This window comes from Miscanthus floridulus, chromosome 12 (genome assembly GCF_019320115.1).
Source record: "Miscanthus floridulus cultivar M001 chromosome 12, ASM1932011v1, whole genome shotgun sequence".
Classification (NCBI taxonomy): domain Eukaryota; kingdom Viridiplantae; phylum Streptophyta; class Magnoliopsida; order Poales; family Poaceae; genus Miscanthus; species Miscanthus floridulus.
Window position 1 is genome coordinate 54,075,675 of NC_089591.1, and position 27,551 is coordinate 54,103,225.

The following is a 27,551-nucleotide window of genomic DNA, read 5'->3' on the forward strand; positions in this document are numbered from 1 at the left end:
GGTAGAAGTCGAGTGATTGTTTGTCACTCGCGACAGATAGGAAATATATTACCAAATTATTATCACTTGGAAAATATAAAATGGTGGAAAGGAAAAATGGTGACCGGGCAGGGATATGGTTTGGGTATTGGTGGGTGTAAGAAGTTATGTCGCCGCGGAGGCGGGTCATAGCTTGGTTACACCGTTTTTCCCTGTCTGGTCGGTTAAGGACCGATCGTTGCATATGACTCTAGGCAGGTCACAGACTTATTATCCCGAGCACATACTTGTGTATGGGCACTTGGAAGACTTGTTGCTCTCTTGTCGTGGATCCGGCTCTTTCCGGACCGACTGTTAGGGTTTTATTTTGGTGGAGGAGGTCCTTGCACCGCACTGAGTCCGGAACTCAGGGACGGGGGCTTGGAGTCCCAGTTTGGACGGGGACCTGGACACCCGGGACAGGAGAGTGATGGGTTGGTCCTGCTTGTGCCTTAGGTACAAGCGGAGCGTGTGTTTTCGGGGTACCCAGCTGGGGGCATTGATTCGCGAATCGCCGGGCTATCCGGTACGGCTTGTCTGCGGTTTAGCATCGTAGTAAGAACTGAAGATGAAAGATGAAAGATGGAAAAGGAAATCTGATTGCTTACCACCTGCTTGAAAATAGCATAGGTGCTTACATAGAATGGTTAGTTAATGAACCAATGCGGCTATTATTAAAAATCAAATATAAGGACGCACGCTTAGTAATGCTTTCTGCAAATGCAACCCACAAACTAGATAGCCTTGCATATCCTTGGAGTCTTTTCTTTTCTCCTACCGGGTAAGTCTTGCTGAGTACAATTGAGTACTCAGGGTTTTATTCCCCCTGTTGCAGGTGATAGGTGGACGCTTGAGCTGACCTTTGTGTGTGGATTCCTCCTGGTAGGCTCAGAGAGGATTTCCTTTACGCTGCGATCGTAGTTGTTATTTATAACCCTCACCAAATACTTTTATAAATGAAAGTTTCATAATCTGTTGCCGTAGTCTATATATATCAATACTTCATCATGTCATTAATAGAGGTTTATTTCTGCTGTTATGTTAATAATTATTATACTCTGAGGTTGTATTAAAAGTGATGTAAGAAATGGTTACGAAGGATGTAAGCTTTATTCTCTCATTTGTGATCCTGATGGCAAAAATGTGGATTTTCGGGTTCTCCCCTGGGGTGTGCCCGACGGAACCAAGTAATTTAGTGTTCTCCCTCGAGTGCTTAGTGTCTAATGGAAGACAAGCACTCATGTGAGGCATTAAATTAGGTGGTTCTGCCACAGGTGGTATCAGAGAATAAATGAGGAAATAAAGCTTTCAAAACCTTTTCTAAGCTAAAATTTGACAACCTGTTTTTGCAAAAAGTTAGGACGTTTACATGCAAAGTTATATAAGTAGCCCTATTACTATGGTTATGTATCCAGGATAGATGGCACTCTGCTGATTTAGATAGGCTTAATCAAGTTTTCTGTAGGTACACTGACTCGAGCATAGTTCGATAGTATTGACTAGCTAAAGGGAGAGAACATTGTGCCAAAAATATGAGAACGGTTGCCCTATATGCTGGCAACAATGGAAGGACATATAGGACGTGCATTCATGCATATCCTGTTTGTGCATTGTAGCGCTCGTATTGCTTGTAGATACACCCTCCATAGGTGTCACGACTGACTCATTCCTGTTCCATAGTTAGGTCTGCACTGTAGCTTTGTGTTCCGTGTTCACCCGTGGTTTCACGCCTGTCGTGACCCATGTCTCCCCGTACCTCTTTTATGTGTTCTTGTCGGACCCTTGCCCTGCAGTCGTACTAGTCAGTAATGGCCTCGAACGTCGCTCGCCTCGAACACGCGGAATTTGGTCGATTCATCGTAGTGATCTCGCGCAGGAACCCTGGTGAACCGCGCCAGGACCACTGAGCGCTCCGCCTTTATAAGCAGAGCCTGACTTAGCTATTGGTATCACCACTCAGCGCACTTTAGCTCGCTTAGCTTTTCCTTTGAGCTAGCCTTTCTTTTCGCTCAGCCTTCCTTGCAACCACCGCTAGAAATGGCAGGAGCCTGGGTTAGTAGTTACTGCTTGAACATTGAGGGTTTTCCCAAAATCCTGCATACCACCCTGCAAAAGCTCGGAGTCAAAGCTCGTCCTGAGTATGAGGGCCGTGAGTATGAGGAGCATGGCACCGAGCGGTGTGAGGTTACCGTCTACATCGGGAAGAGTGAGGAGTTCCCCGACCTCACTGAAGCCTGGAGTGTGACCGCAACCGGGTTTCACTTCACCGACACCTACCAGGTTGTGGCCCGCAAAGCCTTGCGGTACCTCTGCTAGATCTATGAGGAGCCCATTGCCCGTACCCCTATGCGGTTCTTTCCACCCTTGGACAGGAATCGGCGGGCATGGAGGGCTCGCATGGAGGCCTTGTAAGGGCGAGATGCGCAAGAGGACGGTCCCACCGTGGTGCACTTGACCACGTACCTGCTTGCTCTAGATGAGCAGTACGATCGGCAAGCCTTAGAACTGAGGATCTGCCTCCGTCGAGCCGAGGAAGCCGAGATCTTCACCCGAATGCTCGAGGTGCAGCTCGCTGAAGCGCATGCCAGTGCTGCAGCTGCTGAGAGCCAGGAGACTACCATGTCGGAAGCTCTGAAGGAGGCTGAAGACCGGCATGTCCATCAGCTGCGCGAGGCCTATCTTGTCACTAGGGCCAAGCGGAGGACGCTGGCTGCTGAGAGGCAGGATGCCCTGATCTTGGAAGGGATCCCTATCCACTCGCCTGAAGGAAGGAGAACCGATGTGGCAGTGCCGCCAGCACCTCCACCCTTAGAAGTGTCAGAAGTAGAGCCCTTAATTCCTCTCACTCAGCCATTGCCACGAGAAGATGTAGATTAGTGGCCTTGGGATGCTGTACCCATAGTAGTAGTGTTTTTCGTTGCTGTCCTCCAGTATTGTGTTCGTGCCGTTGTTGTTCGTCCGTAGTTATTGAGATCGTCCGGCAGTAGGGAAGGTGAATGCTGTATCATGAATGGGAGCCTAAATGCCTGTATGATGTACCCATATAAGACCGTTGGAACATACATTTTATTTAGTTCCCTGTGTTTATTGCGTTCATCTACCTTAAGATCGTTAGGTGTGCTTAAGAGTTTTCATGGGCGAAATTAAGCGGGTTGCAAGAGAAGTTGACATTCAGATGCCAGCAGATTAGCCATGAACATAGGACACTGTATCGACTAATTGTGGATGTCCCAGCAAAACACTTGAATCTCTTTAAAACAAATCCGTCGTTGGATTTGTATTCCTTGTCCCTTGTTGTGGAGGGAACCTTTGTTGTTTAAATTTTTTCCCTTGCAATACTCCCCTTACTCTGTGGTCTATGACCCCACCGCCTTCATGGCGTGTAAGTTGGTAATAGTTGCCTGGTTAAAAGCTTATGGTGCCGCGATGAAACTAAGGGCTCCCTGTGGAACAGCTGCCACATGGTGACGCTGCTCGGCACGCGCTGGTATCGAGGTTGTTAACCAAGTACCTTTACTAAGTTACACCGCCATACCACTTTTGCTACAAATAATTTTCTTGAAAATGTTCAGGTGTTTAAACAGGAAATCCACAACGGGTTGATGCAAAAGTGTTCTCTCAAAGTAAACAAGAGGAGATGGTTTTGGAGGAAGAAAGTATGACATGGTCTTAGTCTACATGAAAGACGGACGTGGTCGAGTAAAGGAAAGAAAAGAAGAGTAGTAAGGAAGGATAGTCTCGAGTAGTAGGGAGTGCTTGTAAAAGCCTGAGTGGATGTCATGTCCCAAGCCCTGTGTTTAGTTGACCACGCTATGTATGCCGGGTTATTTCATTGCATGCCCTGTAAACGTCGTCTGTGTCAGGCCCTTTATCTTCCTTTTCTCGCGTGGCCGCAGCATCGTGCCGCACTCGCCGTCCTTGTGCACTGTGCACTTTTTCTTTTCCTGGTGTCCGGTCGGCTCTCTACCCCGCACCATCGTTCCCCGTACCGGACCCCCCCCCCTTATTTCCCCTTCCCTCTCCTTTCTCTCTTCTTTTGGTGACACGACCGCCGCACGCCTGCCTCCTCGAGCGGACCCCCTCTCCTGTCCTTTATTTCCCCCTCTACCGCTCGCGCAGGAAGCGCACCATGTCCGATCTTATCTTCATAGCATGAACCGTCTGTGTATCCCATCCACTCCGCCTCCATTGCCAGTGATTTGCGCTCCACCTCCGTTCGCCACTATAAGATACCCTTGGTCCTTGCTTTTCTTCTTCATTCCATTCCCTCGCATACGGAGCAGAACTACGAAATCCAATTGAGCTTGTGAAGCTAGGTTCATCAGTCTGAGGTGATGGTGTAACCTGAAGAGAAGAAAGGATCTGGTTCACCGAAGAAGTTCAAGTTCGTTTGGATAGTTCGATTTTAGGGTTCGCGATGTTTTACTTCTCAGTCGACTGTTTTTGGATCTGTTGGTGCTACGCTATGTTTTGGATAATCATTATCTTGTTGTTTCTCCATTGCCCTCGTCTATCTCGACTTCTAGATTAAGTCTCGGTTGTACCAGGTTGCTCTTAACCATGTATCCCTAGATCCCCGTGTGGTTGAGTATTCGAAGTCGTGTAATCTTTCGTGTAATCTCTGATCTACGAAATATAATCACGTTTTTCCCTTCTAGTTCTAGCTTCGAATCTCGGGACGAGATTCTTTTTAAGGGGGGTTGGTTGTAACACCCCTGGTGTTACGAGTTTATTTAGTACCGCGATTTAGACCTAAGAAAAATTTCCGAAACGAGTTTTTCGGGTTTTTTTAATTTAAAACGTACTTGCTGCGACAAGTGAATCCCATGTGACTTAGTTTCGTGGACTCAAATCAACGCTCAAGATAAATTACGCAGTGCGTAGAAATATTCAGGAATGTCCGACGACGATTCTATAGAACGTTTTGTTCGGTTAGATTAAGCATGAAAATTAACTTTTATAAATAAAATAAAATCCATTAATAAATAGAACGATATATATATAAAAACTCATGGGTTTATTTTGTTAAGCACGAACGGACGAGAAAGAGAGTGCAGCAGCTTCGTTTATTTTTCCGGCGTGCAACGTACTCGCCTGGCATTACTTTTGATTACTGTCTCGTTCTCATCGTGGCCCTGCAATTTGCTGCATTGCAAAGTCTCCTCATCCATCCGCATCCATGCTCTCTGGTTTTTTGCTTTGTTTCTCTCTGACTTGATTACTTTTGTCTACATTTGCCGAGCCGCTCATTATTTTCCCTCCCTCACTGCTTGTCTCTGTTTCTCTGATTGCCTGCCTTGCTTGTCTCTGCGACCGCGGTCTTGTCCGTGCCAACCGGCACACCCTGTCGGCCACGTTGGGCCTGGGCGTTCTGCCGTCGTGTTTAAAAAGTAACCAAGCCTGCACGCGTCTCCTTGCTTGTTCGTCTTGAGCTAGTCTGCGAATGGTCTTCTCCTTTCCCCTTCTTAAGTTAATTAGCACACGTACACTCGAGTCCAAATCCATCATGAATCAACTAGCCCAGTTGACACGTCGAAAGACCAAAGACCACTCAAGTCCACCTGAAATCCAAACGCGGTTCACTGCATCTTGCAGCCTTGCACGCGGCACTGTAGCACGCAGAAATCACTGTAGCGCGAAGTCAAGCCAGTGAGTCTTGCACGGTGTGCATCACGCAGGAATTACTGTTCATCCGCAGAAAGTACTGTTCACCCATAGAAAACACTGTTCACCCGAGCCTCGCATAATGAACCAGGAGGGCTTTATTACCTTTAAGCAAGCTAGTTAGCCGCTAACCTTACGATGCGTCGCTATCACGCCTTCGCGTCTCCTGTCTTTAAAAAGGATACGCCGAGCTGCCGAGCCGTTCCGCTCCGCTGTTCACTTGTTTCTCTCAACTCCAGTTCGTCTGTTCTTGTCCGAGAAAGCCGCGTCTATCGTTTTCTCCGCAAGCTGAAATCGACCGAGGTAGCTAGCCTCCAAGAATTCCTTCATTCTCTTTCTCCATTATTTTTGACCCAACGGTGCAGTGTTTGAAAGGAGACCAAGCGAACATTAATTTGTGCATGGCAGCCAGGCATACAGGCTTGACTGACTGAGCTACTTGTCTTGCCCCAAAATTTTGATGGCAGCGACTTGTCTTGGCCGAAACTTTTGACGAGAGGGCCAACAGAGAGTTAATACGAGAGATAAATGACGCAAGCATCCGTGCTAGTGCATTCAGCAGCCATGCAGAGGGAGAGGACAGTGGCATATGCAAATTGCTTCCTGTCGTGCACGGTGGAGTGCCCCGGTACTATGCGAAGGAGAGGAGACCAATTAGTCTTGGGTTCGTACATGAAAGCCAGCGCACCAGCAGCATTTTTATAGCACCAGCAGCCAAGCAACGCAAGCTGCATTAGGCCATTTCTTCTTCGTCTCCAACCACGCCCTGCACCACAGCACGTCGTGCTACTGCCACTGCACGCCGGCGCAACCACGCTCCGGTTGCCTCCGCACGCCCGCGGCATAGCGACGTCCACACGTGACTCCGTCTCTGCCGACCTGTTGCCCTGGCTAAGCTCCAACTTATCTCTTTCGTCTTTTAAATATCTTGTTTATGCATGTTTTCCTTAGACAAGCATATTGCAAAGATGTATACCATTTAGGAGCGATGGTGGATTAACTGGAATAACCAAAAGAAGGCATGATGGTGACCACACATCGACGGAGGAACGATGAGGGATCGTGGGATCAACTGGAGTAGCTGAAAGATGATGCTATGGTGATCATATCACGAAGATGGAATGCTAACTTTTGGTTATATTTTACCAAGGCAAGCCCCGGTGCATAACCCCTACTTTCTGCAGTTTAAATTATATTTGTGCATTAAGTTTCAAGGAGTTGAATGAAACCCACTTGCATATATATCTTTATTCCTATGAGTTTTACTAGTATGATAGGATCGTGTAGATTGCTATGCTACAGGACCCCGGTAGAAGTCGAGTGATTGTTTGTCACTCGCGACAGATAGGAAATATATTACCAAATTATTATCACTTGGAAAATATAAAATGGTGGAAAGGAAAAATGGTGACCGGGCAAGGATATGGTTTGGGTATTGGTGGGTGTAAGAAGTTATGTCGCCGCGGAGGCGGGTCATAGCTTGGTTACACCGTTTTTCCCTGTCTGGTCGGTTAAGGACCGATCGTTGCATATGACTCTAGGCAGGTCACAGACTTATTATCCCGAGCACATACTTGTGTATGGGCACTTGGAAGACTTGTTGCTCTCTTGTCGTGGATCCGGCTCTTTCCGGACCGACTGTTAGGGTTTTATTTTGGTGGAGGAGGTCCTTGCACCGCACTGAGTCCGGAACTCAGGGACGGGGGCTTGGAGTCCCAGTTTGGACGGGGACCTGGACACCCGGGACAGGAGAGTGATGGGTTGGTCCTGCTTGTGCCTTAGGTACAAGCGGAGCGTGTGTTTTCGGGGTACCCAGCTGGGGGCATTGATTCGCGAATCGCCGGGCTATCCGGTACGGCTTGTCTGCGGTTTAGCATCGTAGTAAGAACTGAAGATGAAAGATGAAAGATGGAAAAGGAAATCTGATTGCTTACCACCTGCTTGAAAATAGCATAGGTGCTTACATAGAATGGTTAGTTAATGAACCAATGCGGCTATTATTAAAAATCAAATATAAGGACGCACGCTTAGTAATGCTTTCTGCAAATGCAACCCACAAACTAGATAGCCTTGCATATCCTTGGAGTCTTTTCTTTTCTCCTACCGGGTAAGTCTTGCTGAGTACAATTGAGTACTCAGGGTTTTATTCCCCCTGTTGCAGGTGATAGGTGGACGCTTGAGCTGACCTTTGTGTGTGGATTCCTCCTGGTGGGCTCAGAGAGGATTTCCTTTACGCTGCGATCGTAGTTGTTATTTATAACCCTCACCAAATACTTTTATAAATGAAAGTTTCATAATCTGTTGCCGTAGTCTATATATATCAATACTTCATCATGTCATTAATAGAGGTTTATTTCTGCTGTTATGTTAATAATTATTATACTCTGAGGTTGTATTAAAAGTGATGTAAGAAATGGTTACGAAGGATGTAAGCTTTATTCTCTCATTTGTGATCCTGATGGCAAAAATGTGGATTTTCGGGTTCTCCCCTGGGGTGTGCCCGACGGAACCAAGTAATTTAGTGTTCTCCCTCGAGTGCTTAGTGTCTAATGGAAGACAAGCACTCATGTGAGGCATTAAATTAGGTGGTTCTGCCACACTGTCGGTGTTTTGGACCAGCGGGCCCTCAACCAACTAGTAAAAATATACTGCATGCTCCTAATCCTAGATGGTGATGCAAAAGAGACACAAGGTTTATACTGGTTCGGGCGATGGGTGCCCTATGTCCAGTCTGAGAGATCGATCTTATATTCCTTGCACCAAAATGCTCGTAGTAGGAGGTTACAAGCAGGGCGAGAGAGGGAGCTAGTCCTAGGTCTCTGCGGGGAGCGGCGTGGATTGCTTGAGATGTTGATCTCAGGCAGCGGGGAAGCATGCGCGTTATAGAGTGTTGAGCGGGTGTTCGTCTACCTCATGAACCTGTCTACGCCTGGGTGTGTGCGAGCGTGAGAGTGAGTCTGTCCTCCTATACGTGTTCGTCTATCTCGTGAGCTCGGGTCCTTTTTTCTAGAAACGACCCCGATCCCTCCCTTTTATAGTTGAAGGGGGGATAGGGGTGATACATGTGTTAGTTACGTGGCGTCGTACGAACAGAGGCGGCATGTCCGAGCCCTGTAGCCTGTTACTGTGGCGGCATGGTCGATGGAGTGGCCCTGCCCTTGAAGTGCTGGAGCAACGCGCCGGTCACATCCGATCCTGTACGACGTGGGAGCTCCAGTGATAGCTTGACGCAGGGCCTGGCGGGCGACGTGCTGGTCGCTGTATGTTGACTGCGTGAAGAGCTGAGGCTTAGTTGGTGCCGAGGCCGAGCCATTGTGGGGGGGGGGGCTCGGCAGGCACGAATCCCGAGGTTGCTGAGACCCTGAAGTAGATTGCCGAGGCGTGGAGGGAGCAGTTGGTCCTGTACACTGATTCCGAGGCTATAGTAACCCGGACTTGACTCCGCACGCCACGTTGTTTCTGGAGCAAGGGTTGGGTACCACAGTGTAGTACGGGCGCCGGTCGTGGGCACAGTACCGAGCACAGTGGCCGGTAACCCCTGCCATGTCCTGTCCTGGATGGTATGGTGCTGATGCGACTTCCTGTCTTGTTGGCTGCTCTGCTGTGTCGAGTCGTCGTCCGTCTGATGTCACGGGAGTGGTTGGTCGCATTAATTAGACGCGACACTCTGTTGGGGAGATCAGTCGAGGCAGAGGCGACAGGGTCATTGCCGAGCCGGTCTCGAGCGAGACGGAGAATCGGCATCTCGTCCGAGACTATACGCGCGGGGCCTCGAGCGAGATGGAGAATCGGTTCCCCGTCCGAGGCCCCTCGTGCGAGGCCTCGAGCGAGGCGGAAAATCGATAGACCGTTCGAGGTCCCTCGTGCGAGGCCTCGAGCAAGGCGGAGAGTCGGTGGCCTCGGACGGGGCCGGGGGTTAGCCAATAGTTTGTCTCTTGGCCTTGGTTTTGACGGGGTCTAAGCAATTTTTCAGTTGTTGCTTAGGGGACCCCTTCTTATGGTACCCGACAGTATGTTTCAAGTGTTTTATCTGGATGTTGCAGAAAAAGATCTGGATGTTGTATAACATGCATGTTGCAAGCGTATGTTTTCGAGTGTTTCATACATATATTGCATATACTTGCAATGGTTTTTAAAATGTTTTGCAAGTGTTTCAGACGTATGTTTTAGTTGTTTCACCTGTTTCGGTCGTATGTTGCAAGTGTTTTATCTGGATATTACAAAGTAGATCTGGTGTTGCACATGTTGCAATGGGACCTACCTGCCGCTAGGGCACCGTTGTGTGTCACCATGATGCATATGTGGCACGCATCCACAGGCAGGCGCATGGATTCCTGCATGCGCAAAACGGAGCAAGTGTGGGCGGGCCCTGCATACGTGCATGAAGTGGAGCGGCGTGGCCCGGGAAACGGGGCAGCGTGCCTATGCGAGCAAATCCCGCATATGCGCGGGCTGGGATGGGAGCAGGGTCGGACGCTAGAAGGTTTTGGGAGTCAATTCTGAAAAAAAAAATAGTGACCACTGAATTAGATGACATTCGGACCGGTATCCAGTGAAAATTTGAATGAAATTTGAGCAAATTTGAACAAAATTCCTCCGAACAGTCAAACAAGGTCATGGGCATGGAGAGGGTGCATCCGGTTGCGGCATGGAATGCACAGGCGGCAGGGAGGGCAGCAAGGGGTGTAGACGGCAGCGCCGACAAAGCAGAGTCGGTGACGGCGCGGCGGCGGGCATCGAGGAGCAGCCATGGCACGGCGGCGGCATCGAGGAACATCCATGGCGCAACCTCGGATTGTCTGGAAGCGACCACGGCTGCAGGAGAGATGGCGCAGGCCGCGAGGTGCGGAGTCGACGCTGGCGGCGGCGTCGAGGCGCACATCTGGCGCTAGCTAGGGTCGGTGAGTAAGTTTTCAGCGTCGAATAGATCGGTGGGCTCTTTGCTGGACTCTAGAATGGGCTGCAAATTTGAATCAGGCCGAAATAATTTGGCCGGTTTAGTCTTCTCTCGGGCCGGGCCGAAACGGACGAATTTCGGACAATTCGGGCCGAATCCTAGAACCGTGCCTGCCCCGTACCTAATTTGAACGGAATTAATCGTTTTGCTTGCGTTTGCTCATGCTCATTTCAAGAAACCATTAATCACGGCGAACGCAACGCGCTTGTCAAAGACGGATAATCACGGCGCTACAGTTTGAGCACAGCTCAGTTACACGGCGGACTGGCCGATCCTTCTCAGCTCAACGCAGGCTCCACTTCTTGAGCAGGCAAGTGAAGGCCTTGGTGAACCTCCTGGATCCCTGACCTGCGCAGCCGCGGCTTCTTGCCGCCGCCTGCTCGGCTTACTGGCCGCGGCGGCCGGCGTCACGGCCAGCACCATCCCTTCCTCTTCTTCTTCTTCCTCCTCCTCCCGCTGCTGCTGCGCGGCCGCCTGGCTCGCCACCTCGTGCAGCTCCACCCGCGGCTGCATCTCCTCCAGCTCCATCTCCCGCTGCCGCTGCTCCCGGAACTGCCTCAGCAGCCGCTGCGCCTTGTCCCGGGCCCTGACCGTGCCGTTGGCCGTCACGGATACCAGCGCCGGGATCACGCCTTCCTGGAGCACCGTCTGGCTGCTGCCTTCGTCGCCGCTGCAGATCACGTACAGGCACGACACGGCCTTCTCCTTCTCCCCCGGCTCGCCGTTGTCCACGATGAGCACGATGGCGCCCACCATGGCCGCGCTGGCCGCGATCTCCTCCTTGCCCCTTCGGGTCAGCGCCAGGTTCAGCAGCACCGCCAGGGCCTTGTCCGTCCACGGGGACGACGGCGTCAGCACGGCGCGGAGGCTCTCCATGATGCCGGACGCCATGAGGGACGGGATGTTGGGCGCGTGCAGCGAGAGGTTGTACAGGGTGAGCAGCGCGTCCAGGCGACACGTGCCGCTTGGTGGGCCACCTTCGCCCAGGCCATTGACGAGGAAAGGGATGGCGATGCTCGAGCCGATGATCGCCTGCGCCTCGGGAATGCAGGACAGGTTCAGGTACATTGCGATGGCAGCTTCGCAGGTTTCCCGTTTCTGTATCATCTGCTCGATCAGGGGGATCACTCCAGCTGACTGCAGCAGCCTCTTGTTCCTGATAACAAATGATGCAAAGCTGAAATCATGAAAACAATTGAGATCCGTCACAGTGGACGCCTTTTGACACTATGGTTAATTGGTTATAGCAAACGGAGCAACATTGGCATTTACCGGTCATTGTTGACAGCAAGATTGAACAGAGCCATTGTAGCAACCTCCTGAGACTGCACGTCTCCTGTGCTTATAGCCATCTTCAGAAAATGGATTAGTGGCTCAGTAATACCATTAGCACCTGCATAGTCTCGAAGTTCGTCGTCGTTCTTCAACAGGATCCTGATCTGCTCAACCAACTTATGTCTCTCACTCATGCTCTCGGCATCGTTCTTGTTCAGCACATGGAGCCACTGTTCACATCTGTCACTGACAGGCACATCATCTTTGGAGTTCTGATGAGCGCCCCTCTCCACAGAGTCTTCAACCCCACATATCTCAGGTGCAACCTCCTTGGAGCTCTGAAGAGTAGAGCAGTTCTCCGGTGAGACTTCTTCGTCTACACGTAGTTTGGATGTGGCCTCTCCGGAGTTCTGACGAGACAACATCTCCATGGAAACTTCACTCTCCAACTTGGCGTCATCCTTGACAGCTGGGTCTTCGAAAGAAACAGTGTTAGCGCCATCAGTCGCCGAACATGTGCTGCTTTCCAGGGATGAAATTCTCAGGTGTTCTAGCTTGGGAGATTCTGGCGGTCCAGATGGAACAGGAACCCTGTTCTGTTCACACCAAGATGCTATCAGACCCTTGATGCAGTAATTGGGCGTCCTCAAGAGCTGGGACAGCTGCTTGCGAGTTTTCGGGCAGGTTGTGTTGCCACTGTCGAACCACTTCTCGATGCACGCTCGTTCGTATGTTTGACCGGATGCAATAACAACAGGATCATACATGAGCTGCAGGGAGATTGGACACCTCAACTCCTCAGGTGGCAAGGGCATACTCCCTGATAACCCTTTAATCTGCTTCGAATTGAAGGAGCCAACCCTTGGGAGTTGCTTCTCAAGAATCTGACAGTTTCCATGGAGATCAGTTGAGCTAGGACAGTGAATGATTCAGACCAATCAAGCCAGAATTCGATCTGGAGGAGAAGGAAGGACTTGAGCACAGGGAGTTGGTGGTATCAGTTGTTTCACTCTTAAATATGTTCGAGTATTTCCTAATCAGGTGGAGCAGGTAGGCTGCAATTGATTCCTTTTTTATGTCCTCCTCTGCATGGGCTCTCTCAAGAAGCCTCCTAAGCGCTCTTCTTTCAATGAGAGCTGCCACGGATGAAGTAATACCAACCCGGAAAGCAATTTGGTGGAGAAATTCTAGTTCATTCTCATCAAGGAACCCATTGGATTTCGGCTCATTCTGAATTAGTTGATTCACTTCATCACCAACTTGCTTTTCAGACTGATCCAAAACAAAATCAGCCTTTTCCAGTTCTTGTGCAATCATAGTGATCTGAAATTTAGGAAGGAAACTACTTATCAGGGGACGAGGAATCCAAGTAATTCCTCAGGAAAATAAGATCCTAGTAAAATCAGCATGAGACAGGTCATGGTTGTAGCATGCGACAATAAATTCCTCATCGAAAGTTTCGGCTGAAAAAACTGAAAATATGCTAAAACTACTGTACTTTTTCTGAAAGGTAATGGACAACCTTAGAACCGACTGCTTCCGGAATTGTTTCTTCCACTTGGTGAAGACTTTCCAGAAGTCCTTGTCTTGAATTCTCAAATTTTGTTAGAACGTATTCTGCTGTAACAGCCTGCAATTCAGTGTTAAACACATTGCATTCGAAAATAAAGAAAGTTCATGAGAAGTTGTTCTCTGCCAAGCACATATAATGTTTTATTTATACCACTGGTGACATGATTGTACAAAAATAGTTCATGCATTCGTCCTTTTTTACTTACTTAGACTAGGAAATATCAAACAGATTCACAGATATGAAAAAATATATATACCAAATAAAGCTTGCTACTCTCTGAGCAATACTGGAGTAAATTCTTGGCTTTCTCAACAGATATCCTCATGGAGCTCAATGCCACGAGCCCAGGACTGCATCCTGACCTTGTAGTCTCAAAGGGAGGAATGGCATCCAAAACTTCACGGACTACTGTGTAAAGTTCATTGCATAGTGCTCCATGTAGCTGTGAAAAGAAGCAAACTGAATAATCCAACTGATCCTACCCCCAGCATCCTGATACTTTACATTATTGAATAATCAAAATGTTAATCTAGAAAACAGCAGGAAACTGATCTTATCGCCATATTATTTTTCACCTACTTACCATTTTGTTGATGTTCCCATAAGAACATTCAATATGGTAGGTTTAAAGTTTCAGTTAAAACATTGGTGATACTTACAGGATGCACTTGTATCTCTAAACTGAAGAAACCTAAATTCATGAGCAGTAGAACGAAAATACATTATCTGTATCCTGATACGATGACCCTATTCATATTGATGTTGAGCCTAGGGGAAATAGGTTCAGACATTGGTCAGGTATGGATAACTTTGGGCTTTTCTCGATTGTGAGTGGAGAGATGGATGAGGTAGATATCCTGGAAAATCTGAAGAATCTATTTGGAAAGGATTGGAACTGGCAACTCAAGAAACATAGAGTGAACAGTTACATGTGAGATTCCCTCCTGAAAAGAAAGTGGAGAGTCTGGTAGTTGGTAATGCTTCTCTGTTTTACTTGAACAAGACTGGAGTGAAGGCCTCTCTCAAAGCATGGAATGGTGACATAGAGCCTGTCAGTGTGTTGACTGAAGTTTGGGTGCAGATCAGAGGGATCCCACCCAAGTCGGTAGACTGGTGGACCATCAAGGACATTGCTTCCAGTATTGGTATGCTAGAAGAGGTTGACTGGCCTACCTTGTTTACTAGTCTGTTCTCTGTGGCCAGGATAAAGATCAAATGTAAGAACCCAAGTAGGATCCCACAAGAGAGGGTTTATGAGCTTGGGGGTGGTTGTTATCTGATTTCTTTCACAGCTGAAGGTGTGTCTCAGATAAGTAATAAAAATCCTGAAGAGGAAGATGGTGATGGAGGTGGGGATGACCCTGATCCTGAGGAGGGTGACCCTGAGGAGGATGACCTCCTGGATGACGAGTTAGGCAAGAAGACTGATGACAATCTGGAGGGAAACAGGAAAGAAAAGGATCCTCCAAAAGGATCTGGTGGATCAGAAGGAGGACAGGGGAATATTCCTGGATCGCGACAAGGCTGCTACTTCGAAGGGAAGTAAATCTGTAAGAAGGCTGTTGAACTTTGATAACATAGAAGCAAGCTGTGTGGACCTTCTTCAAGCCATGGAATTGGAGGGGTCTGAGGTAGATGAGATGGAATTAGCTGCAGAGGATATAGAGGAAGATCTAGATAAAGGGGAGCTGATGAATTTGCCCAATGAATAGATCTTTGATCTGAGTTCTACTGAGTTGGTCCAGGTTCAGAATTTTAAGGATGATTTCCAGACTAGAGGGTTCTTCAAGGAAGCTGGTGGGAATCAGGAATCAGTTGAGATTCTGAATCAATCTACTGACAAGTGTGATAAGTCACATGAAGCCGTAATAGTTGAGCCATCTATGAACTCTACTCAACCAACTAGTGAAGAAGTTGATAAGCTCAAAGGAGTTGAAAAATTGAATGATAAAGGTGGTATGAAGAAAGCAAAGGTGTGGGGCCCTGTCAAGCCTCAGAGAAGAAGTCAGAGAAATATTCGGGATGACAAGACTATGCTAGAAAAAGCTCAAGATCTGAAAAGAAAATATGACCTGGAGGATAACAAAGGTAATAAACACATTTCCTGCTCCTCTTTACTTTCTGTGGCTACAGAAATTGGTTTAGTTGTTGAGGAAAGTAATCCTCAGTCTAGGAACTTGCTGGCCAGCATTTTCGCTTTAGAAAAATCTAGAAATGAGGCTGGTACTTCTAGTTGTCATAATACTAGCTGCTCTGATAGTACTGGTAATTTAGCTTCTGAGGATAGGGTGAGTGGTCAGGGTGGCACCCCTGGGGCTCCTAAGAATCATAAGCATGAGGATAGAGATGGTGATGATTTGGAAAAAGGTTGGACTAGAGTAGGCCCCAAAAAGAAAAACAAGAAGAAAAAATGAAAGGCCTGTTTTGGAATATTAGAGGTCTGGGCCAAATTGATAGAATCCCTGCTCTAGTTGGTAGACGGAGAGAGATAATCATGTTGACTTTGTTGGAGTCTTAGAAACTAAAAAGAGTGATTTTTCTGGTCTTTTCTTAAAGCTAAGGGTACTGCTGGAGGTATTCTAGTGGGTGCCAATTCAAACCTGTTTACTATGAGCTTATGTGAGATCTTAGACTTCTCTGTTAGTGTTATGCTAGTTAATAAGGTTACTGGTTTTAGTTTTAAACTAGTGGTAGTCTATGGATCATCCTATGAACATGGTAAACAGAACTTTCTAGATGAATTAGAGAAGGTAATGAGCTCCTGGCAGGGGCCCATTAAACGTGCAATCAAGCCCTAATTGTAGGTTTTGGTGATAATGACCACGCAATTAGAGAAATAATGAGATTTATCGAGATGACAAGCAGGGAATTCATGTTCGAGGATGCTACACGAAACGAAGGAGCCCCCAATTATAAATGTAGATGGCTTCAAACTCAAAGGAGGTTTAAATTCTTTTATATTTTGAATTTGAGTATAGGAAAAACTGTACTATAAAGGGGAACACAATGCTTAAGCTAATATGTGCTACCAAGTACTCAAACATATACATGCATCCTCAGATTCACAGCCAAGACAGTCTACACTTCACTCTTACCCTGCGTAGTGCGGCACTGCCGCACTTGAAGAGAGACACTGCCGCGACTTAAGTGACCGTTGGGGGTTGGGGGGTATTTATACCCTTCCCTTTCCTCCCCAACGGCTCTCTGTCTCTTCCTCACTCCAGCTCGTCCAAAACAGAAAAGGAGCTCTCTCTCTCTCTCTCTCCCTCCATTTTTGACTTTGAGCCCTCAAGCAAATCCATTGATTTCCCCATCAATCCTTGAGAGAAAAAGGTCCAAAACTCGATTAGAGAGCAGCTCCATTGATTCTCCAATTCAAAAGAGCACTTGATTCACGCTTTGGCCGGTGGTTGTGTTTGTTACTCTTGGAGCTTGCCAACTTATGTGGCAGCATCGGAAAGTTTGTAACCATCTCTTGAAGCTAGTAAACTCACTCCACGTCTCAAGAGTTGGAAAACCCTAAGCCTTAGTGGCTAACCTCATCAACGTGAGATAGGCAAGCCTTAGTGGTGAGCCGAACTACGGGATAAATCATTGTGTCACTTGTGCTTGATTTACATTACTTGTATTTCATATTGTTTGTTGAGGTGATTTCTAGGGTTTCTAGTCGATCTACTTGTGTGTGGTATTCCTATAACTTCTAGCTCTGGATCTATGACTATCATACCTACAGTAGGCTTGAGAAATTTCTCCGATCTAAGTTTTCATTCACTGATTTTGAACTGTGACTCGAAGTCGTCTACAGGTGCGGCAGTGCCGCTGTTCTGGTCCGGCAATGCCGCAGTAAGGAGGAGCAACTTGTTAGAGGAGAAGAAGCAAAGGAAAGAAGAAAGAAGGCTCAAGAGAGAAGTAAGAAGAAAAAGAAGAGAAGCTAGAAAGAAGAAGGAAGAAGAAGAGAAGGCAACAAGTGCATCATCAAGCATATCAAGTAGTTCTGAAGATCGAGATGATGATGAGTCATACCAAGTGTCGGAGGGGAACAAGAAGGAGAAAAAAGGAAAGGGCAAGACCAACAACAACAAATATGCCGTTGTATCCTTTAATACTCTTCTATTCCTATAACTAACCATGATCGGAGGTCTTTCATCAATGTGCCCACGGGCAAGTTACCTCATTTCAATGAGACTAACTTTGCCAAGTGAAAGCACTTGATGAAAGCCTATCTTATAGGTCTTCACCCCGGCATTTGAGAGATTGTTTGTAATAGATTTGAGCCACCGGTTGATCCCAAGAACCCAACACTAGAAGAGATGAGAATCATTCACCTCAATGGTCAAGCCACAAGTGTGTTGCTTAGTGCCTTGGATGGTGATGAGTACAATAGAGTGATTGGAGTTGATGTTGCCAAGCAAATATGGGACACTTTGCACCTAGCACATGAAGGGGTTAACAAAGTGAGAAGGCAATAATTAACTTGTTGATGTCAAAGTTCAACCGGTTTGTAATCTTGGATGGAGAGGGGCCACAAGAGATGTTTGATAGGTTGATGACAATGGTGGGCAAGATTAGAGGCTATGGTTGTGATGATCTAGATGATTATAAAGTTGTCTAGATTATGTTGGAAGCTTATTCACCTAGAAATGAAGACCGTAGTCACTCTAATTAGAGACAAGAAGAAGTTTGAGTACTTCACACCAAATGATGTACTTGAGAGGATCTTGACCTTTGACATGCAAAGAGAAGAAGCAAATGAGAGAAAGAAACTTGGAGAATTGCAAGCAAAGCTAGAGGGCATCAAAATCAAAGATGTAGCTCTCAAGGCCAATAATTCAAGCAAGCAAGGCTCTACAAGCAAGTCCAAGGTCAACCAACAAGCTTCAACTAGCAAGTCCAAAGCAAGCAAGCAAGTTCAAGAAAGAGTAGAGACCACATCATCTTCAAGTGAAAGTGAAAATGATGATGATTCAATATGAGAAGATTGATGATGTTGCTCTCTTTATTAGAAGGTTTCACAATGGGCTAAAGAAGCAAGGCTACAAGGTAGTGAAGAGAAGCTTCCCAAACAAGAAAAAGAGGACATGCTATAATTTTGGAAGCACCGATCACTTCATTGTCAAGTGTCCATATGAGATCAAGGACAACAAATACAAGAAGAACAAAAAAGAGGACAAGACCGAATGTAGGAAGAGCAAGAAAAACATGGGAGAGGCTCACATTGGGAATGAATGGGACTCAACTAAAGAGAGCACAAGTGAAGAGGATGAGAAGGTTACAACCTATTGCTATTCATAAGTCATCCCCTACACTAAGGCTCTTCAATAACATGTCCAATGATGACTACTACTCCCCTCAGATTTGTCTCATGGCAAAGCGTGAGAAGGTAAAATCCAAATCAAAGGACACATCTCCTCCACCTCTTAGTGATATCTCTAGTAGTGATATTAGTGATAGCTCTAGTGATGATGAATCTAGTGATGAAGAAATAAACATGATAACTAAAAGTTTAGATGGAAAGACAAAATTATTCATCACTAAGCTAATGGAGGATTTAGAGAGTGTCCAAGCCGAGCTAGAATCTAGAGAAGAGACTCTTATTCAATAAGAGGATCTCTACATTACTAGCAAAGAAGCTCTTGCATTAGAGAGAAGTGAGGTGGAATCCTTGCGCGAGGCCTTGGCCAAAGAGCAAGAGGATCATGCTATCACAAAGAAAGCAAATAAAGCTCTCAAGAAAAAGTATTATGATTTAGATGAAAAGCACAAAGAACTTGAGATGCAATATAGCATTCTTTGGGATAGCAACTCACATCTCACTAAGGCAAAGGAAACCTCTACTCCCTCTACTAGTCATGGTTGTGGAAAATGTTTTAATCTTGACTTAAATGCTTATTCCACTAACCTTGCAAACATGGAAGCTATGAGAAAGGAGATTGCTAGGCTCAATGAAGTCATTGGAAAAGTGTAACAACCCGAGTTTTTGGAGAAGCCAAAAATACAAACTTTTTAAAAATTTCCCCGCAATATGTGAAGCATGTAGATGCTAGGTCAAACAAAGAACAATTTATAAATAAATTGTTGCATACAAATAGTGTTGCTTGTAGGAGCTTGCCAGAGTTCCTTATTTTGGTTTAGGGTTTGTGTTGGAGAGCACAAGTCCGTAGCAAATCCTTTTGACTCCTTCTGGAATCTCTCACGAACCTCTTGACCTAAATTCTATAATCAACCAACTATCTTTATCAACTCAATGCCTGTGAGTTGCCAACCTTTGACATGGACCCCACTACCCCTAGTTGACCTCTAGTGGACCCCACTAGGAGGTGTACATGTTGGCGACACAGGTATACAATATAGGAACCCTGGAAGGAAATAGGTTGGAAATAGAAATAGAAAAAGATAGGAAATAGGAGAATGATATAGAAAAGCCTTTCGGCCCAAGACGAAGCACCAGCCCAAACAACAGAGTCAGCCCAGCTCGCCTCCTCGGCCCGTGACCACCTCACCTTCTAGCTGGCCTCTTCCACTTGCGTTGGAGGCCCAACCCGTCACCCCTTCTCCTGGCCCAACTGGCGCAGTAGCCTAGCCTAGCCTAGCTTCTCCCCTTTGGCCCACGCGCGCGCATGACCTGCTCTCTCCGCTGGCCTAGCCGAGGCAGTAGCCCTGCTCCCTTTGGCCTAGCCTGGCCAGCAGCCAAAGCCCCCACTCCAACCCTAGGGCGCACGCGCCCTGGCCTCCAGACGCCACCGCCGCTCGCACGCCAGCGCCCCTGCACCCGTGTCCCGACCGCGCCCTTGGCTTAGGTGCCCGTGACTCACACCGCATGTCCCTCTCCCTGGCACGGACGTTGAGGATGGATGGCACCTCCTAGAAGCCCTAGCTGGTGCGCTATAAAGACCCCCAACGCCGCCTCGCTCTGGAGCTCCTTCCAGCCACCACCGCTTCATCCCGTCTCCTCTCTGCCTCCATTCCTAGTACCAGAACACCATGGCCTTGCCACCCTGAGGTCGCGATGGCACCAACCATGCTGCCGCCGCGACATAGAGCCTTCGCCGCGTCAACCTCTCCCTGCGTCACTCGGACTATAGCACCTCGAACCACCAAAATGCAGCGAGCTTCCTCCTTGCCCACACCATCTCCTTGAGCCACACCGAGAGTCACCGCGGCCACGACACGAAGCTATCTCGGAGCCACCCACACCACACAACTTCCTGCATGTCGAAACAACCCCTCGAAGCCCCTCATCATCGGCCGGAGCCCTACGCTGTACCGTGAGCACGCGCGTACGGCATTGACGCGACCTCGGTGCTGCCTGCACCGGGCCCGACCTACACCACACGACCTTCCGCCGACAAGCCCCCGGTGAGCATCCCCTGTTTCACCGCCTGCCTGCCCATTCTTCGTGTCGTTCTCCTTTGTCCGGCCATCGCGCTACTCTGATCGTGTCGCGACAGTCGGTCACCATGTATCCGTGACGCCCCTGCACCCCACGTGCCGATCGAGCCACAGCGCGAGGGTGAGATTACCCCGGCCGTGGACTGTTGCACCTACACAGGCACAGCCACACACACGGACACCTACCCTGAAGGTGCCACACACCACCGGGGCCATACACGCACAGCGCATCCATGCCGGTAGCCACCCACGGCCGCCGCACGACCTCAGTGCCACCACACCATGCTTGCCTCGCCGCCCTCGCTGCCAAGGCATAGCCTTGCACACACCCGCGACCCGACACCTCCGCACGCGTCGCGGTACTCGGCTCTGCTCTGCCCACCGTGCCCTTGAGCCCTGTCATCCTGCTTAGTGCTAGGAACCCCCAGACCTCACCTAGCCAGTGGAAGAACATGGAACGCCAAACCCACAGCGCACACGCACAGCACGGTAGCGGCTAGGCCGCTGCTTTGCAGTCCACCCGCCCGGCCACCGGCACAAGCATGTTGCCCTGTCGCCGTCGCCTAGGGATCACGGTCAAGGCCACGCCTTTTGCCATGCCACCCGCCTTGTCGATTCACAGCTCCTGGCCACCGCCTCGCTGTCGCCGCGCACCTCTGCCTAGCCATGGACGCGCGCGTCGCGAGCAGCCCTAGCCCCAGACCCTACCTTGATGAGTTGCCGTACCGTTGAAGCCTGGAAGCCAAAGCTGCTCGCCTGTGAGATGCGTGCCGCGGTTGAGGCAGCTGTTTAGCCCCCATTCATCTCTTGCCGCCGCTCATCCAAGCGACGACTCGAGCTCAAGATGGATCCTACAACGCACCCGGAGGTGATGGACCCTGATGGTGGATGACCCCAACTTCTAGAGGTGCGTACCACTACTTTCTCGACATCGTAGGAATTCATCTATCACCTAGCTATGGAATGTGCTACTCCACAGTCATGTCGAGTTGTTGCATCTTTCAGTTGTGTTTGGTTCTTATCGCTGTGTTGTTGCCTGTGTGCCGAGCCTTCGAGCCAGCTAAGGGATCGTACCTCGTTCGGACGTTATGATCGCGGGATCCATCTCGCCATGACTGTGATGCCGAGTGTAACTTGACCCCTAGCTCTTTAGTTGACTTCATAAAACTATGAGTGTTAACTCCTACCTTCGGCCCTAGGACATGGTCGCGATGGATTCGATATCGATATCGATATCGATATCGATGCAGATATCACCCGCTCACATTGAGCCTTTCGCAACCTAGCCTATGGGAGATGACCTAGGAGATAACAATCATGGAACGATGGATGCCAACTCATTGGTATAGCTTGTGGCCGTGAGTTCGCCTCACCATGACCATGGAGCTACGCCACTCTTTTGCTTTTACTTGCCTCTTCGTGCTCAAACCCCCGTATGCTTGTACCTTGTATGACCATCGTATTTCTTTGATTCCCGCGGTGACAACCGCACCGCTATGAATTAGAGAGATGTCTTAGTGCCAGTGCACCTAAGTTGGGTACCCTATGAGTGGTTTGTGCACTTGATGTTTGTCGCTTCCTACCAATGCCCCGTCTTTCGTCGTGGTGCGAGTGTTGGAAGAAGTAGACCTTGTCCCTTGTTGTTCTTGCTCTTGTTGCACCGTTAGCCCACTCTGTTCGATTCCATCTTGCCCATGATGATTGGATCAAAGACCGGACTATCCCCTTTGGGTTAGCGAAGCTATGGTCTATGTCGTACCTTGGACCCATGCGTGTCAACCTGATTGACCGTCTTTCCTGAAGATGTGTCTAAGAGCATGACATGGATGTGCCTAGCTAACCCCCGCATCTTTAGCCGTGTTGAGCAACCCTCTTCTTGGCTCCTGACGTTATTGTGTCATGTGGATCGAGGGGAACCATTGATGTCCAATCTCTTTGCGCTACCGCATTCTACCATAGCGGGCGAGCCGAAGTACGTTGGAGCCAAGTCTTAATAGTGTTAATTGTTCTTGTTTGCTACTCGTGTCCAATTGTGACTTGTGGGATAAGGCTATAAGAGCTGAACCCTGTCGTTCTTCTTTCTTGGGGCCCGACTTCCAATCCCCATCAATTCAATGACACCGGATCGAAAGATCGTGAGCCGTGGTGTTTGCTCTGGATAAGCTCTAGCTTAAACCGTTTATCGTAAAGCCATACTAGCTTGGCCATGACTTAAGCTTGTGCTTAGCATACCACCACTCATGTTTCCTTGGCCCAAGGGAATCGAACAACTGCCGAGAGGGCTAAGCCGTGTATCTCTTATTGTCTCGCTGGTGTTATTGGATTTTCCTGTGTCTCGTCGTCTTTTTGAGTGTTGAGTGCTCTCTTGCCTTGCATGTCGCTTCGTGAAGTAGCTGATGATCGGACCAAGAGAACGTGGATGACGACAAGGACTGCGGAATGGAGTCAACGCAGGAGGAGGTGACCTCGCTAATGGAACACCAACAAATGGAGAATTGTACCACTACTACCTCTACATCGTAGGTGTCATGGCAGCACCCTCTTTTAGAGAATCCTATTAGACATTGCATAATATCTAGAACTGCTAAAGCTTTATAATTATTCCTTTGATAGTACTTTGATGCATGCTACTACCTAAGCCATTATTACCCTGATGCAACCCACTCTACCACGTCACCCTGCTTTGCGCATTCGCTCGCTTATATATGCTTACTTGCCTGCTTGCTTGCATATTACACCACTATACTTATTATTAACTCCATTTCGCATTATATCGGGGATGTGATGCTGGTGGTGAACCCCCTAGAAATGGTTTGGCTATGGGTGCTGGACTTGGTGGTGTGTGAGCATGCTGCATGTGTCTTGGGTGCGTGGAGAGTGAGGGTTGTGTCGACCGAGCTAGAATAACGACGAGCCTAGGGCGAGTCTTGCTATGTGGTGCTACCTAGGCACTTGGATATGGAATACTGTGGCAGGTAAATGGTAATTAGAGGTGTCCTTGGGTGTGAACCTCAGAGAGGTGGAGCCCGGGGTAGAGGTGCTGTGGTGGCATGTAAAATGGAAATCCTGATGAAGACATTCTGGCTTGGTCAATCCCTAAGGACTTACTAGTACTCAGACTCACCGGGAATTCTTTACATCCCACTTGCCCTATATGGTGCGGGACGGTCGGACTACTTGGTAGAACAATGCCACTACTGCTAGGCGAACATGTGCAAGGAGGTACGGGGTGCGTGGTTTTTCCCTACACCCTTCCGAGACTTCAGGAGGCCTTGTGGACCTGGCTCTTGACATCCGGTGGGCCCTAGCTCTGTCTACGACTCACAGTATCAGCCATCCCAGACTAGACTTGGGATTTTCTAGGGCTGAGAGGTAGGGTGGCATCATTCTAGGCTAGCAAGCGGCTAGAATCTACCTAGACGGGGCACCGTCGAGGATGGCTATCTGTGGGTATGTAAAACCTCTGCAGAGTGTATGGTTGATCGATCGATACATATGCCGACTTGTCGGCTATGGACCTTTCCTGGGTTTCGCTTAAACTAGATAGGAGATGAGTCCTTCTTTCCTCCCTCTTGGGTTGGGGTATTTTCCGGTCGTGAGCCTTGGGGCTGCGGGCCGTTGAGACAAGTGCCGAGAGAGAGTCGGCCTGTCGACCTGAGTGTGTGAGATGAGATATGGTGTGGTGGTGTGGAGATGGTTTGGGATGGATGGTTGGTGGATGGATATGGATGGTGTGGTGGTGAATGTGTTAAAAATTGGATATTATTATTATATTACTAATGTTATGTACCTCTCATGCGCTAAGGATGCAAACCACAACCAAATATTAGGATCGCTAGATCCCTTGTTTATCTATTCCACTAAAGCTTATCGGTGCTGACCATGGCCTGCACACATCTAGTGGTGTGCAGATTTCCTGCTTCTCAGAGATGCTGACTTTAGAAGGATTAGGAAGTCTCGTGCATACTCTCAAGTTTGGTTTGGAGATGGAATCTACGCTGCACTACGCTAACTCTGATGATGCCCGTGAAGGAGGAGCCTTCACTCGATAGTCTTCCGCTAGATTAACTCTGTAATAGGTGTGTTCCCCAGTGATGTAATATCTTGTATTCTTGTAATCTTACGATGTATGACTATGACATCGACTGAAATATGATAATATGATGGAATCAGTTCTTGGTTTTATCATATTAAAATTCATTCTGTGGATTTTCCCTTCAAGGAAAATTGAGGATGTTTCAAAAAGGGTGGATAAGTGTGACCCAATCCAATGACAAGAAGGTTGATGAATCAAAAGGGCCACAATTCAAGCAAGAAAGATATCCCTCAATCAAGCATGGGCTCGGGCACACAAAAGAAGCTAAGACAAATAGAAGAAGAATAGTGAATGGCTATGAGTGTGTACAGTTTGAGAGGAAAGGCAACATTGGTACATATAAGCCTGCACAGACCATGGTAGTGCTGCATAGCGGTAGTGCGTAGTGCCGCGCCCCGCAAAAATAGAAAGGCTACCAATTATGTTCCTGATCAAACTAAGCCCAAGAAGAAGGTGTACCAGGAGAAATAGGTTTTTCAGAAGCCTAAGGAATCGGTGTGGGCCACCAAGAATAAGTATGCCTACCAACCAAAGACTTATGCACCTCGACAAAGCTCGACATCATGCTTTGTTTTAAGGAACAACAACAGTGGAAAAGTGGTGACAAAATATGTTGGAAAGGAAACCAACATATATATGAATACTTCTATTTGGGTTTCTAAGATTCCTGTGACTAACATGCAAGGCCCCAAGTCAAATTGGGAACATAAATCTAGCAACTAAACTTGTTTTGAAGGCATACTCCTCCGGTGGATCAAGTTGGGTGCTTGATAGTGGATGTACAAATCATATGACCAGAGAAAGGAGTATGTTCTCATGATATTCTTCGATGACGCACTCAAATGAAAATATTATCTTTGGAGACAATTCAAAGTGGAATGTGATTGGTCTCAATAAAGTTGCTATAACCCTTAAGCATTCAATTATAAATGTATTACATGTTGATTCATTAAGTTACAACTTGTTGTCCATTTCTCAATTGTGTGAGATGGGCTACAATTTTCTCTTTACGGATAAGGGCGTGGAAGTCTTTAGAAGGAAGGATTCCTCTATTGTCTTTATGGGTTGATTAAAGAACAAGCTTTACTTAGTTGATTTCAATAAAAGTAAAGCTAAGCTTGTGACTTGTTTAGTGGTACAATCTAGCATGGGTTGGCTTTGGCATCGCCGACTAGCCCATGTTGGGATGAAGAACTTGGCCAAACTTCTAAAAGATGAACACATCCTTGGATTAACAAATATTCACTTTGAGAAAGATAGGATTTATAGCGCTTGTCAAGCCGGAAAGCAAGTTGGAGCACCTCACCCACCAAAGAGCATCATGACCACCAAGCAACCATTGGAGCTAATACATATGGATCTCTTTGGACCGGTCGCCTACCTAAGTATCAAGGATAACAAATATGGTCTTGTTATTGTTGATGACTATTCCTGTTTCACTTAGGTATTTTTCTTGCATGACAAGTGCCAAGTTCAAGAGAAGGTGAAGATATTTGTTAGAAGAGCTCAAAAGGAGTTCGGTCTTCCCATCAAGAAAGTGAAAAGCCACAATGGGACCGAATTCAAGAGGGCATCAAGCATGAGTTTTCAACTCCATACACCCCTCAACAAAATGGTGTAGTAGAGAGAAAGAACCGTACACTCATTGACATGGCAAGGACAATGCTAGATGAGTACAAGACTCTAGACATCTTTTGGTGTGACGCCATCAACACCGCTTTCTATGCCATCAACCGCCTCTACCTACACAAGAAGTTGAAGAAAACTTCATACGAGCTTCTAATCGGTAACAAGCCTAAGGTGTCTTACTTTACAGTGTTTGGGTGCAAGTGTTTCATACTTAACAAGAAACCCAAAACTTCAAAGTTTGCACCTAAAGTTGATAAAGGTTTTCTTCTTGGTTATGGATCAAATGAGCATGCCTACCGTGTCTTTAACAAAACCTCCAGGAGAGTTGAGATTGCGGTAGATGTGACATTTCATGAATCTAATGGCTCTCAAGTGGAGCAAGTTGATTCAAGTGTTGTAGGAAAGAAGGATCCATCATGTGAAATAATCAAGCAATTGGCTATTGGTGATATTAGACCACAAGAAGAAGAAGTCACTGAAGTGGAGGTTCCTCAAGTTGCTGCTACACCTATTTCCACTGACATACCTGATGCTATACTGCAGCAAGCATCTACTGCAACTACAGAGCGCGGTAGTGCCGCACTTGAGGGCGACAGTACCATACCTACACAGTCAACAGCAGCTAATTCGACTCTAGCTCATGGACAAAATCTACAACCCATATTTGAGCAAGCAGATGATGAAGATCTAGAAGATGAACAAGAGGCCATTGAGCATCCAAGGCTAAAGCAAACAATACAATGGGATCATCCCGTGGATAACATCCTTGGGAGTCCTTGAAAGGAGGTAACAACTCGTTCATATTTAGCAAACTTTTGTCAATATTACTCATTTGTTTCCTCTTTGAAGCCTCTTAAGGTACAACGAGCACTTGGAGACCTAGATTGGGTGATGGCCATGCAAGAAGAGCTCAATAACTTCGAAAGAAACTAAGTGTGGACTTTGGTGGA

The 27,551-nt window shown here is 47.6% G+C and overlaps 1 pseudogene; it reads right to left on the bottom strand.

Annotated features, from left to right (window-relative positions):
• Window positions 1–10,826: 10,826 nt before the first annotated feature.
• Window positions 10,827–27,551, bottom strand: part of LOC136498183 (U-box domain-containing protein 7-like) — a 32,434-nt pseudogene continuing 15,709 nt past the window's right edge.